At 47.4% G+C, this 9,201-nt stretch overlaps 18 non-coding genes across 18 annotated transcripts; 10 read left to right on the forward strand and 8 right to left on the reverse strand.

Moving 5' to 3' along the window:
* The first annotated feature begins 934 nt into the window (after positions 1–934).
* trnap-ugg (transfer RNA proline (anticodon UGG)) lies at positions 935–1,006 on the forward strand. The gene has a single exon. It is a non-coding gene; the product is annotated as a tRNA-Pro (tRNA).
* A 127-nt stretch (positions 1,007–1,133) lies between these two features.
* On the forward strand, positions 1,134–1,205 carry trnad-guc (transfer RNA aspartic acid (anticodon GUC)). Its single transcript has one exon. It is a non-coding gene; the product is annotated as a tRNA-Asp (tRNA).
* A 74-nt stretch (positions 1,206–1,279) lies between these two features.
* On the reverse strand, positions 1,280–1,350 carry trnag-gcc (transfer RNA glycine (anticodon GCC)). Its single transcript has one exon. It is a non-coding gene; the product is annotated as a tRNA-Gly (tRNA).
* Positions 1,351–1,802: 452 nt separating this feature from the next.
* trnap-agg (transfer RNA proline (anticodon AGG)) lies at positions 1,803–1,874 on the reverse strand. Its single transcript has one exon. It is a non-coding gene; the product is annotated as a tRNA-Pro (tRNA).
* Positions 1,875–2,922: 1,048 nt separating this feature from the next.
* Positions 2,923–2,994, forward strand: trnap-ugg (transfer RNA proline (anticodon UGG)). Its single transcript has one exon. It is a non-coding gene; the product is annotated as a tRNA-Pro (tRNA).
* Positions 2,995–3,122: 128 nt separating this feature from the next.
* trnad-guc (transfer RNA aspartic acid (anticodon GUC)) lies at positions 3,123–3,194 on the forward strand. Its single transcript has one exon. It is a non-coding gene; the product is annotated as a tRNA-Asp (tRNA).
* Positions 3,195–3,269: 75 nt separating this feature from the next.
* Positions 3,270–3,340, reverse strand: trnag-gcc (transfer RNA glycine (anticodon GCC)). Its single transcript has one exon. It is a non-coding gene; the product is annotated as a tRNA-Gly (tRNA).
* Positions 3,341–3,792: 452 nt separating this feature from the next.
* On the reverse strand, positions 3,793–3,864 carry trnap-agg (transfer RNA proline (anticodon AGG)). The gene has a single exon. It is a non-coding gene; the product is annotated as a tRNA-Pro (tRNA).
* Positions 3,865–4,909: 1,045 nt separating this feature from the next.
* trnap-ugg (transfer RNA proline (anticodon UGG)) lies at positions 4,910–4,981 on the forward strand. Its single transcript has one exon. It is a non-coding gene; the product is annotated as a tRNA-Pro (tRNA).
* Positions 4,982–5,108: 127 nt separating this feature from the next.
* Positions 5,109–5,180, forward strand: trnad-guc (transfer RNA aspartic acid (anticodon GUC)). Its single transcript has one exon. It is a non-coding gene; the product is annotated as a tRNA-Asp (tRNA).
* Positions 5,181–5,255: 75 nt separating this feature from the next.
* trnag-gcc (transfer RNA glycine (anticodon GCC)) lies at positions 5,256–5,326 on the reverse strand. The gene has a single exon. It is a non-coding gene; the product is annotated as a tRNA-Gly (tRNA).
* Positions 5,327–5,778: 452 nt separating this feature from the next.
* trnap-agg (transfer RNA proline (anticodon AGG)) lies at positions 5,779–5,851 on the reverse strand. The gene has a single exon. It is a non-coding gene; the product is annotated as a tRNA-Pro (tRNA).
* A 1,038-nt stretch (positions 5,852–6,889) lies between these two features.
* On the forward strand, positions 6,890–6,961 carry trnap-ugg (transfer RNA proline (anticodon UGG)). Its single transcript has one exon. It is a non-coding gene; the product is annotated as a tRNA-Pro (tRNA).
* A 127-nt stretch (positions 6,962–7,088) lies between these two features.
* trnad-guc (transfer RNA aspartic acid (anticodon GUC)) lies at positions 7,089–7,160 on the forward strand. Its single transcript has one exon. It is a non-coding gene; the product is annotated as a tRNA-Asp (tRNA).
* Positions 7,161–7,235: 75 nt separating this feature from the next.
* trnag-gcc (transfer RNA glycine (anticodon GCC)) lies at positions 7,236–7,306 on the reverse strand. Its single transcript has one exon. It is a non-coding gene; the product is annotated as a tRNA-Gly (tRNA).
* A 443-nt stretch (positions 7,307–7,749) lies between these two features.
* trnap-agg (transfer RNA proline (anticodon AGG)) lies at positions 7,750–7,821 on the reverse strand. The gene has a single exon. It is a non-coding gene; the product is annotated as a tRNA-Pro (tRNA).
* A 1,048-nt stretch (positions 7,822–8,869) lies between these two features.
* On the forward strand, positions 8,870–8,941 carry trnap-ugg (transfer RNA proline (anticodon UGG)). The gene has a single exon. It is a non-coding gene; the product is annotated as a tRNA-Pro (tRNA).
* Positions 8,942–9,069: 128 nt separating this feature from the next.
* Positions 9,070–9,141, forward strand: trnad-guc (transfer RNA aspartic acid (anticodon GUC)). Its single transcript has one exon. It is a non-coding gene; the product is annotated as a tRNA-Asp (tRNA).
* The last annotated feature ends 60 nt before the right edge of the window (positions 9,142–9,201 follow it).

Here is a 9,201-nt window from a genome sequence, read left to right on the forward strand (position 1 = left end):
TCGAGACCACTGTAATTTTGCCGTGTCTCCGAGCTGTGTGCTGTTGCCTGTTTGGGCCGTCTGACTTCTTTAACTGGCGGCTAGCATTTCTATGTTCATCGAGAAGCGGTCGCTATAAATGAGGAAAGTAGTTTAGGTGGGATTTCGTTTTGATATGTTTGGAATGGATCAGTTAGTCAGCATGTACTTCAAAAAATAAATAGAAAAAAAAGGAGGCTGGGTTTCGTTGTTTTGCAAAGGATGCACTGCAACATCCGCTCACAGGAGCAGTCCCACTACTGGTGCGACACGGGGGTTTTGACCTGCTCCGTTCCCGACCTGGGCCGGTTCACCCCTCCTTAGACGACCTGGCATTCACGAGCTCCCCCAGAAATGCCATGTCGATGCCGTGCTAAGTGCGGACTCCCGATCGGCACAGCCAGTTGCAGCACAGAGCTCCCGTGCTCAAGCGATCCGCCAGCCTCAACCTGCCCCTGTAGCTGGCATTACAGACACACGCCACGGCGCCCGGCGTGAGCGAGAGCGGCTAGAAGGCAATTCAAATCCCCTTGTCTGAAATGAGAGCGAGAGTACTCGTGCAGTTCTCCACTGACGTGGCAGCTTTTAATGCCGATTGCATTAAAAGCATTGCCGGGTCCTGCTGTAGCGGTAAAACACTGTGACCAGATGAATGAATTGAAAAAGTGTTACGTGAAACACATGTGAATCCTAGTTTTCGTGCTGCGAATTTAAAAAAAAAAAAAAAAAAAAAAAAGCAGCACTATAAGAATGCCAAAAAATAAAGAAGGTTGCGTTGGCGAGTATTAAGCCCCCCCTCCTCTGAGGTGCCAGCAGCATTCCGCACCGGCAGACGGAACGGGACTCTGGTCATGCTGCACTTATTTTGCTGCCAGAGACTGAATCACGCGTCGGCCGCCGGATAAAACCGAAAGCTGGCTCGTTGGTCTAGGGGTATGATTCTCGCTTTGGGTGCGAGAGGTCCCGGGTTCAAATCCCGGACGAGCCCGTTTTTTTTTTTTAATTGTTTTGTACTATACTGTTTTCGATCCGTAAACCATTAAGCTCAGCAGGCAGTTTTGACTTAGACGCTTTGCAACTAAATGCGTTGCCATAGTGGCAGGGAGCGTGTGCCTTCCTCGTTAGTATAGTGGTCAGTATCCCCGCCTGTCACGCGGGAGACCGGGGTTCAATTCCCCGACGGGGAGATTTTTTTTTTTTTTTACTGATTGAAGGCAGGTGCGTGTGGCTGTAATTGTATACATAAAGTAAAAAAGAAGGTTGCATTGGCCGGGAATCGAACCCGGGCCTCCCGCGTGGCAGGCGAGAATTCTACCACTGAACCACCAATGCTTGCTTGACGTTTGCTTGAGGTTTGCTTGAGGTAGGTAATGTATTAGCAGCATCTAGTGCAGTGTGAAAAGATGAATTAACCCGTTCTAGTGCTAGATTGTACATGTACACAAACAATTGTACCTACAAAATGCCCATCTGTTACACTAGTTTTGTGGTTGTTTTAAACTACATACCAAAAAAAAAAAAAAAAACAAGCACATGCGTTACCAAAATAAACAGTGCTGTATAAACTACAGAAACTCGATGCTGAATGGTTTTATAGTCTGTTACGTCAGAATTGTGTTTAATGCATAAGCAGTTGCTTTGCAGACTCAACAAAGACTGCAGTCCTCGTTTAACCATTGTGCAATCAGCCCTTGGTCGCTGTGATATTGTTGTTCATGGAATTTGAGCGTGCGTATCGGCAATGCATAGTAATTGGAAAAGTGTAATACAAAAGAATTAAAAACGGGCTCGTCCGGGATTTGAACCCGGGACCTCTCGCACCCTAAGCGAGAATCATACCCCTAGACCAACGAGCCAGCGCCTGCCACTGTTGTGGTCCCCCGAGTTTCCAAAGAAGTGCAGACCTAGCTGTTCTGTTAGATGGGAGACGTTTTTCTATTGGGTGTACCTGTCGAGACCACTGTAATTTTGCCGTGTCTCCGAGCTGTGTGCTGTTGCCTGTTTGGGCCGTCTGACTTCTTTAACTGGCGGCTAGCATTTCTATGTTCATCGAGAAGCGGTCGCTATAAATGAGGAAAGTAGTTTAGGTGGGATTTCGTTTTGATATGTTTGGAATGGATCAGTTAGTCAGCATGTACTTCAAAAAATAAATAGAAAAAAAAGGAGGCTGGGTTTCGTTGTTTTGCAAAGGATGCACTGCAACATCCGCTCACAGGAGCAGTCCCACTACTGGTGCGACACGGGGGTTTTGACCTGCTCCGTTCCCGACCTGGGCCGGTTCACCCCTCCTTAGACGACCTGGCATTCACGAGCTCCCCCAGAAATGCCATGTCGATGCCGTGCTAAGTGCGGACTCCCGATCGGCACAGCCAGTTGCAGCACAGAGCTCCCGTGCTCAAGCGATCCGCCAGCCTCAACCTGCCCCTGTAGCTGGCATTACAGACACACGCCACGGCGCCCGGCGTGAGCGAGAGCGGCTAGAAGGCAATTCAAATCCCCTTGTCTGAAATGAGAGCGAGAGTACTCGTGCAGTTCTCCACTGACGTGGCAGCTTTTAATGCCGATTGCATTAAAAGCATTGCCGGGTCCTGCTGTAGCGGTAAAACACTGTGACCAGATGAATGAATTGAAAAAGTGTTACGTGAAACACATGTGAATCCTAGTTTTCGTGCTGCGAATTTAAAAAAAAAAAAAAAAAAAAAAAAAAAAAAAAAAAAAAAAAAAGCAGCACTATAAGAATGCCAAAAAATAAAGAAGGTTGCGTTGGCGAGTATTAAGCCCCCCCTCCTCTGAGGTGCCAGCAGCATTCCGCACCGGCAGACGGAACGGGACTCTGGTCATGCTGCACTTATTTTGCTGCCAGAGACTGAATCACGCGTCGGCCGCCGGATAAAACCGAAAGCTGGCTCGTTGGTCTAGGGGTATGATTCTCGCTTTGGGTGCGAGAGGTCCCGGGTTCAAATCCCGGACGAGCCCGTTTTTTTTTTTTTAATTGTTTTGTACTATACTGTTTTCGATCCGTAAACCATTAAGATCAGCAGGCAGTTTTGACTTAGACGCTTTGCAACTAAATGCGTTGCCATAGTGGCAGGGAGCGTGTGCCTTCCTCGTTAGTATAGTGGTCAGTATCCCCGCCTGTCACGCGGGAGACCGGGGTTCAATTCCCCGACGGGGAGATTTTTTTTTTTTTTTTACTGATTGAAGGCAGGTGCGTGTGGCTGTAATTGTATACATAAAGTAAAAAAGAAGGTTGCATTGGCCGGGAATCGAACCCGGGCCTCCCGCGTGGCAGGCGAGAATTCTACCACTGAACCACCAATGCTTGCTTGACGTTTGCTTGAGGTTTGCTTGAGGTAGGTAATGTATTAGCAGCATCTAGTGCAGTGTGAAAAGATGAATTAACCCGTTCTAGTGCTAGATTGTACATGTACACAAACAATTGTACCTACAAAATGCCCATCTGTTACACTAGTTTTGTGGTTGTTTTAAACTACATACCAAAAAAAAAAAAAAAAACAAGCACATGCGTTACCAAAATAAACAGTGCTGTATAAACTACAGAAACTCGATGCTGAATGGTTTTATAGTCTGTTACGTCAGAATTGTGTTTAATGCATAAGCAGTTGCTTTGCAGACTCAACAAAGACTGCAGTCCTCGTTTAACCATTGTGCAATCAGCCCTTGGTCGCTGTGATATTGTTGTTCATGGAATTTGAGCGTGCGTATCGGCAATGCATAGTAATTGGAAAAGTGTAATACAAAAGAATTAAAAACGGGCTCGTCCGGGATTTGAACCCGGGACCTCTCGCACCCTAAGCGAGAATCATACCCCTAGACCAACGAGCCAGCGCCTGCCACTGTTGTGGTCCCCCGAGTTTCCAAAGAAGTGCAGACCTAGCTGTTCTGTTAGATGGGAGACGTTTTTCTATTGGGTGTACCTGTCGAGACCACTGTAATTTTGCCGTGTCTCCGAGCTGTGTGCTGTTGCCTGTTTGGGCCGTCTGACTTCTTTAACTGGCGGCTAGCATTTCTATGTTCATCGAGAAGCGGTCGCTATAAATGAGGAAAGTAGTTTAGGTGGGATTTCGTTTTGATATGTTTGGAATGGATCAGTTAGTCAGCATGTACTTCAAAAAATAAATAGAAAAAAAAGGAGGCTGGGTTTCGTTGTTTTGCAAAGGATGCACTGCAACATCCGCTCACAGGAGCAGTCCCACTACTGGTGCGACACGGGGGTTTTGACCTGCTCCGTTCCCGACCTGGGCCGGTTCACCCCTCCTTAGACGACCTGGCATTCACGAGCTCCCCCAGAAATGCCATGTCGATGCCGTGCTAAGTGCGGACTCCCGATCGGCACAGCCAGTTGCAGCACAGAGCTCCCGTGCTCAAGCGATCCGCCAGCCTCAACCTGCCCCTGTAGCTGGCATTACAGACACACGCCACGGCGCCCGGCGTGAGCGAGAGCGGCTAGAAGGCAATTCAAATCCCCTTGTCTGAAATGAGAGCGAGAGTACTCGTGCAGTTCTCCACTGACGTGGCAGCTTTTAATGCCGATTGCATTAAAAGCATTGCCGGGTCCTGCTGTAGCGGTAAAACACTGTGACCAGATGAATGAATTGAAAAAGTGTTACGTGAAACACATGTGAATCCTAGTTTTCGTGCTGCGAATTTAAAAAAAAAAAAAAAAAAAAAAAAAAAAAAAAAAAAAAAGCAGCACTATAAGAATGCCAAAAAATAAAGAAGGTTGCGTTGGCGAGTATTAAGCCCCCCCCTCCTCTGAGGTGCCAGCAGCATTCCGCACCGGCAGACGGAACGGGACTCTGGTCATGCTGCACTTATTTTGCTGCCAGAGACTGAATCACGCGTCGGCCGCCGGATAAAACCGAAAGCTGGCTCGTTGGTCTAGGGGTATGATTCTCGCTTTGGGTGCGAGAGGTCCCGGGTTCAAATCCCGGACGAGCCCGTTTTTTTTTTTTAATTGTTTTGTACTATACTGTTTTCGATCCGTAAACCATTAAGCTCAGCAGGCAGTTTTGACTTAGACGCTTTGCAACTAAATGCGTTGCCATAGTGGCAGGGAGCGTGTGCCTTCCTCGTTAGTATAGTGGTCAGTATCCCCGCCTGTCACGCGGGAGACCGGGGTTCAATTCCCCGACGGGGAGATTTTTTTTTTTTTTTTACTGATTGAAGGCAGGTGCGTGTGGCTGTAATTGTATACATAAAGTAAAAAAGAAGGTTGCATTGGCCGGGAATCGAACCCGGGCCTCCCGCGTGGCAGGCGAGAATTCTACCACTGAACCACCAATGCTTGCTTGACGTTTGCTTGAGGTTTGCTTGAGGTAGGTAATGTATTAGCAGCATCTAGTGCAGTGTGAAAAGATGAATTAACCCGTTCTAGTGCTAGATTGTACATGTACACAAACAATTGTACCTACAAAATGCCCATCTGTTACACTAGTTTTGTGGTTGTTTTAAACTACATACCAAAAAAAAAAAAAAAAAACAAGCACATGCGTTACCAAAATAAACAGTGCTGTATAAACTACAGAAACTCGATGCTGAATGGTTTTATAGTCTGTTACGTCAGAATTGTGTTTAATGCATAAGCAGTTGCTTTGCAGACTCAACAAAGACTGCAGTCCTCGTTTAACCATTGTGCAATCAGCCCTTGGTCGCTGTGATATTGTTGTTCATGGAATTTGAGCGTGCGTATCGGCAATGCATAGTAATTGGAAAAGTGTAATACAAAAGAATTAAAAACGGCCTCGTCCGGGATTTGAACCCGGGACCTCTCGCACCCTAAGCGAGAATCATACCCCTAGACCAACGAGCCAGCGCCTGCCACTGTTGTGGTCCCCCGAGTTTCCAAAGAAGTGCAGACCTAGCTGTTCTGTTAGATGGGAGACGTTTTTCTATTGGGTGTACCTGTCGAGACCACTGTAATTTTGCCGTGTCTCCGAGCTGTGTGCTGTTGCCTGTTTGGGCCGTCTGACTTCTTTAACTGGCGGCTAGCATTTCTATGTTCATCGAGAAGCGGTCGCTATAAATGAGGAAAGTAGTTTAGGTGGGATTTCGTTTTGATATGTTTGGAATGGATCAGTTAGTCAGCATGTACTTCAAAAAATAAATAGAAAAAAAAGGAGGCTGGGTTTCGTTGTTTTGCAAAGGATGCACTGCAACATCCGCTCACAGGAGCAGTCCCACTACTGGTGCGACACGGGGGTTTTGACCTGCTCCGTTCCCGACCTGGGCCGGTTCACCCCTCCTTAGACGACCTGGCATTCACGAGCTCCCCCAGAAATGCCATGTCGATGCCGTGCTAAGTGCGGACTCCCGATCGGCACAGCCAGTTGCAGCACAGAGCTCCCGTGCTCAAGCGATCCGCCAGCCTCAACCTGCCCCTGTAGCTGGCATTACAGACACACGCCACGGCGCCCGACGTGAGCGAGAGCGGCTAGAAGGCAATTCAAATCCCCTTGTCTGAAATGAGAGCGAGAGTACTCGTGCAGTTCTCCACTGACGTGGCAGCTTTTAATGCCGATTGCATTAAAAGCATTGCCGGGTCCTGCTGTAGCGGTAAAACACTGTGACCAGATGAATGAATTGAAAAAGTGTTACGTGAAACACATGTGAATCCTAGTTTTCGTGCTGCGAATTTAAAAAAAAAAAAAAAAAAAAAAAAAAAAAAAAAGCAGCACTATAAGAATGCCAAAAAATAAAGAAGGTTGCGTTGGCGAGTATTAAGCCCCCCCTCCTCTGAGGTGCCAGCAGCATTCCGCACCGGCTGACGGAACGGGACTCTGGTCATGCTGCACTTATTTTGCTGCCAGAGACTGAATCACGCGTCGGCCGCCGGATAAAACCGAAAGCTGGCTCGTTGGTCTAGGGGTATGATTCTCGCTTTGGGTGCGAGAGGTCCCGGGTTCAAATCCCGGACGAGCCCGTTTTTTTTTTTTAATTGTTTTGTACTATACTGTTTTCGATCCGTAAACCATTAAGCTCAGCAGGCAGTTTTGACTTAGACGCTTTGCAACTAAATGCGTTGCCATAGTGGCAGGGAGCGTGTGCCTTCCTCGTTAGTATAGTGGTCAGTATCCCCGCCTGTCACGCGGGAGACCGGGGTTCAATTCCCCGACGGGGAGATTTTTTTTTTTTTTTTACTGATTGAAGGCAGGTGCGTGTGGCTGTAATTGTATACATAAAGTAAAAAAGAAGGTTGCATTGGCCGGGAATCGAACCCGGGCCTCCCGCGTGGCAGGCGAGAATTCTACCACTGAACCACCAATGCTTGCTTGACGTTTGCTTGAGGTTTGCTTGAGGTAGGTAATGTATTAGCAGCATCTAGTGCAGTGTGAAAAGATGAATTAACCCGTTCTAGTGCTAGATTGTACATGTACACAAACAATTGTACCTACAAAATGCCCATCTGTTACACTAGTTTTGTGGTTGTTTTAAACTACATACCAAAAAAAACAAGCACATGCGTTACCAAAATAAACAGTGCTGTATAAACTACAGAAACTCGATGCTGAATGGTTTTATAGTCTGTTACGTCAGAATTGTGTTTAATGCATAAGCAGTTACTTTGCAGACTCAACAAAGACTGCAGTCCTCGTTTAACCATTGTGCAATCAGCCCTTGGTCGCTGTGATATTGTTGTTCATGGAATTTGAGCGTGCGTATCGGCAATGCATAGTAATTGGAAAAGTGTAATACAAAAGAATTAAAAACGGGCTCGTCCGGGATTTGAACCCGGGACCTCTCGCACCCTAAGCGAGAATCATACCCCTAGACCAACGAGCCAGCGCCTGCCACTGTTGTGGTCCCCCGAGTTTCCAAAGAAGTGCAGACCTAGCTGTTCTGTTAGATGGGAGACGTTTTTCTATTGGGTGTACCTGTCGAGACCACTGTAATTTTGCCGTGTCTCCGAGCTGTGTGCTGTTGCCTGTTTGGGCCGTCTGACTTCTTTAACTGGCGGCTAGCATTTCTATGTTCATCGAGAAGCGGTCGCTATAAATGAGGAAAGTAGTTTAGGTGGGATTTCGTTTTGATATGTTTGGAATGGATCAGTTAGTCAGCATGTACTTCAAAAAATAAATAGAAAAAAAGGAGGCTGGGTTTCGTTGTTTTGCAAAGGATGCACTGCAACATCCGCTCACAGGAGCAGTCCCACTACTGGTGCGACACGGGGGTTTTGACCTGCTCCGTTCCCGACCTGGGCCGGTTCACACCTCCTTAGACGACCTGGCATTCACGAGCTCCCCCAGAAATGCCATGTCGATGCCGTGCTAAGTGCGGACTCCCGATCGGCACAGCCAGTTGCAGCACAGAGCTCCCGTGCTCAAGCGATCCGCCAGCCTCAACCTGCCCCTGTAGCTGGCATTACAGACACACGCCACGGCGCCCGGCGTGAGCGAGAGCGGCTAGAAGGCAATTCAAATCCCCTTGTCTGAAATGAGAGCGAGAGTACTCGTGCAGTTCTCCACTGACGTGGCAGCTTTTAATGCCGATTGCATTAAAAGCATTGCCGGGTCCTGCTGTAGCGGTAAAACACTGTGACCAGATGAATGAATTGAAAAAGTGTTACGTGAAACACATGTGAATCCTAGTTTTCGTGCTGCGAATTTAAAAAAAAAAAAAAAAAAAAAAAAAAAAAAAAAAAAAAAAAAAAGCAGCACTATAAGAATGCCAAAAAATAAAGAAGGTTGCGTTGGCGAGTATTAAGCCCCCCCTCCTCTGAGGTGCCAGCAGCATTCCGCACCGGCAGACGGAACGGGACTCTGGTCATGCTGCACTTATTTTGCTGCCAGAGACTGAATCACGCGTCGGCCGCCGGATAAAACCGAAAGCTGGCTCGTTGGTCTAGGGGTATGATTCTCGCTTTGGGTGCGAGAGGTCCCGGGTTCAAATCCCGGACGAGCCCGTTTTTTTTTTTTTAATTGTTTTGTACTATACTGTTTTCGATCCGTAAACCATTAAGCTCAGCAGGCAGTTTTGACTTAGACGCTTTGCAACTAAATGCGTTGCCATAGTGGCAGGGAGCGTGTGCCTTCCTCGTTAGTATAGTGGTCAGTATCCCCGCCTGTCACGCGGGAGACCGGGGTTCAATTCCCCGACGGGGAGATTTTTTTTTTTTTTTTACTGATTGAAGGCAGGTGCGTGTGGCTGTAATTGTATACATAA

Source organism: Acipenser ruthenus, chromosome 55 (assembly GCF_902713425.1).
Source record: "Acipenser ruthenus chromosome 55, fAciRut3.2 maternal haplotype, whole genome shotgun sequence".
NCBI classification, from domain to species: Eukaryota; Metazoa; Chordata; class Actinopteri; order Acipenseriformes; family Acipenseridae; genus Acipenser; species Acipenser ruthenus.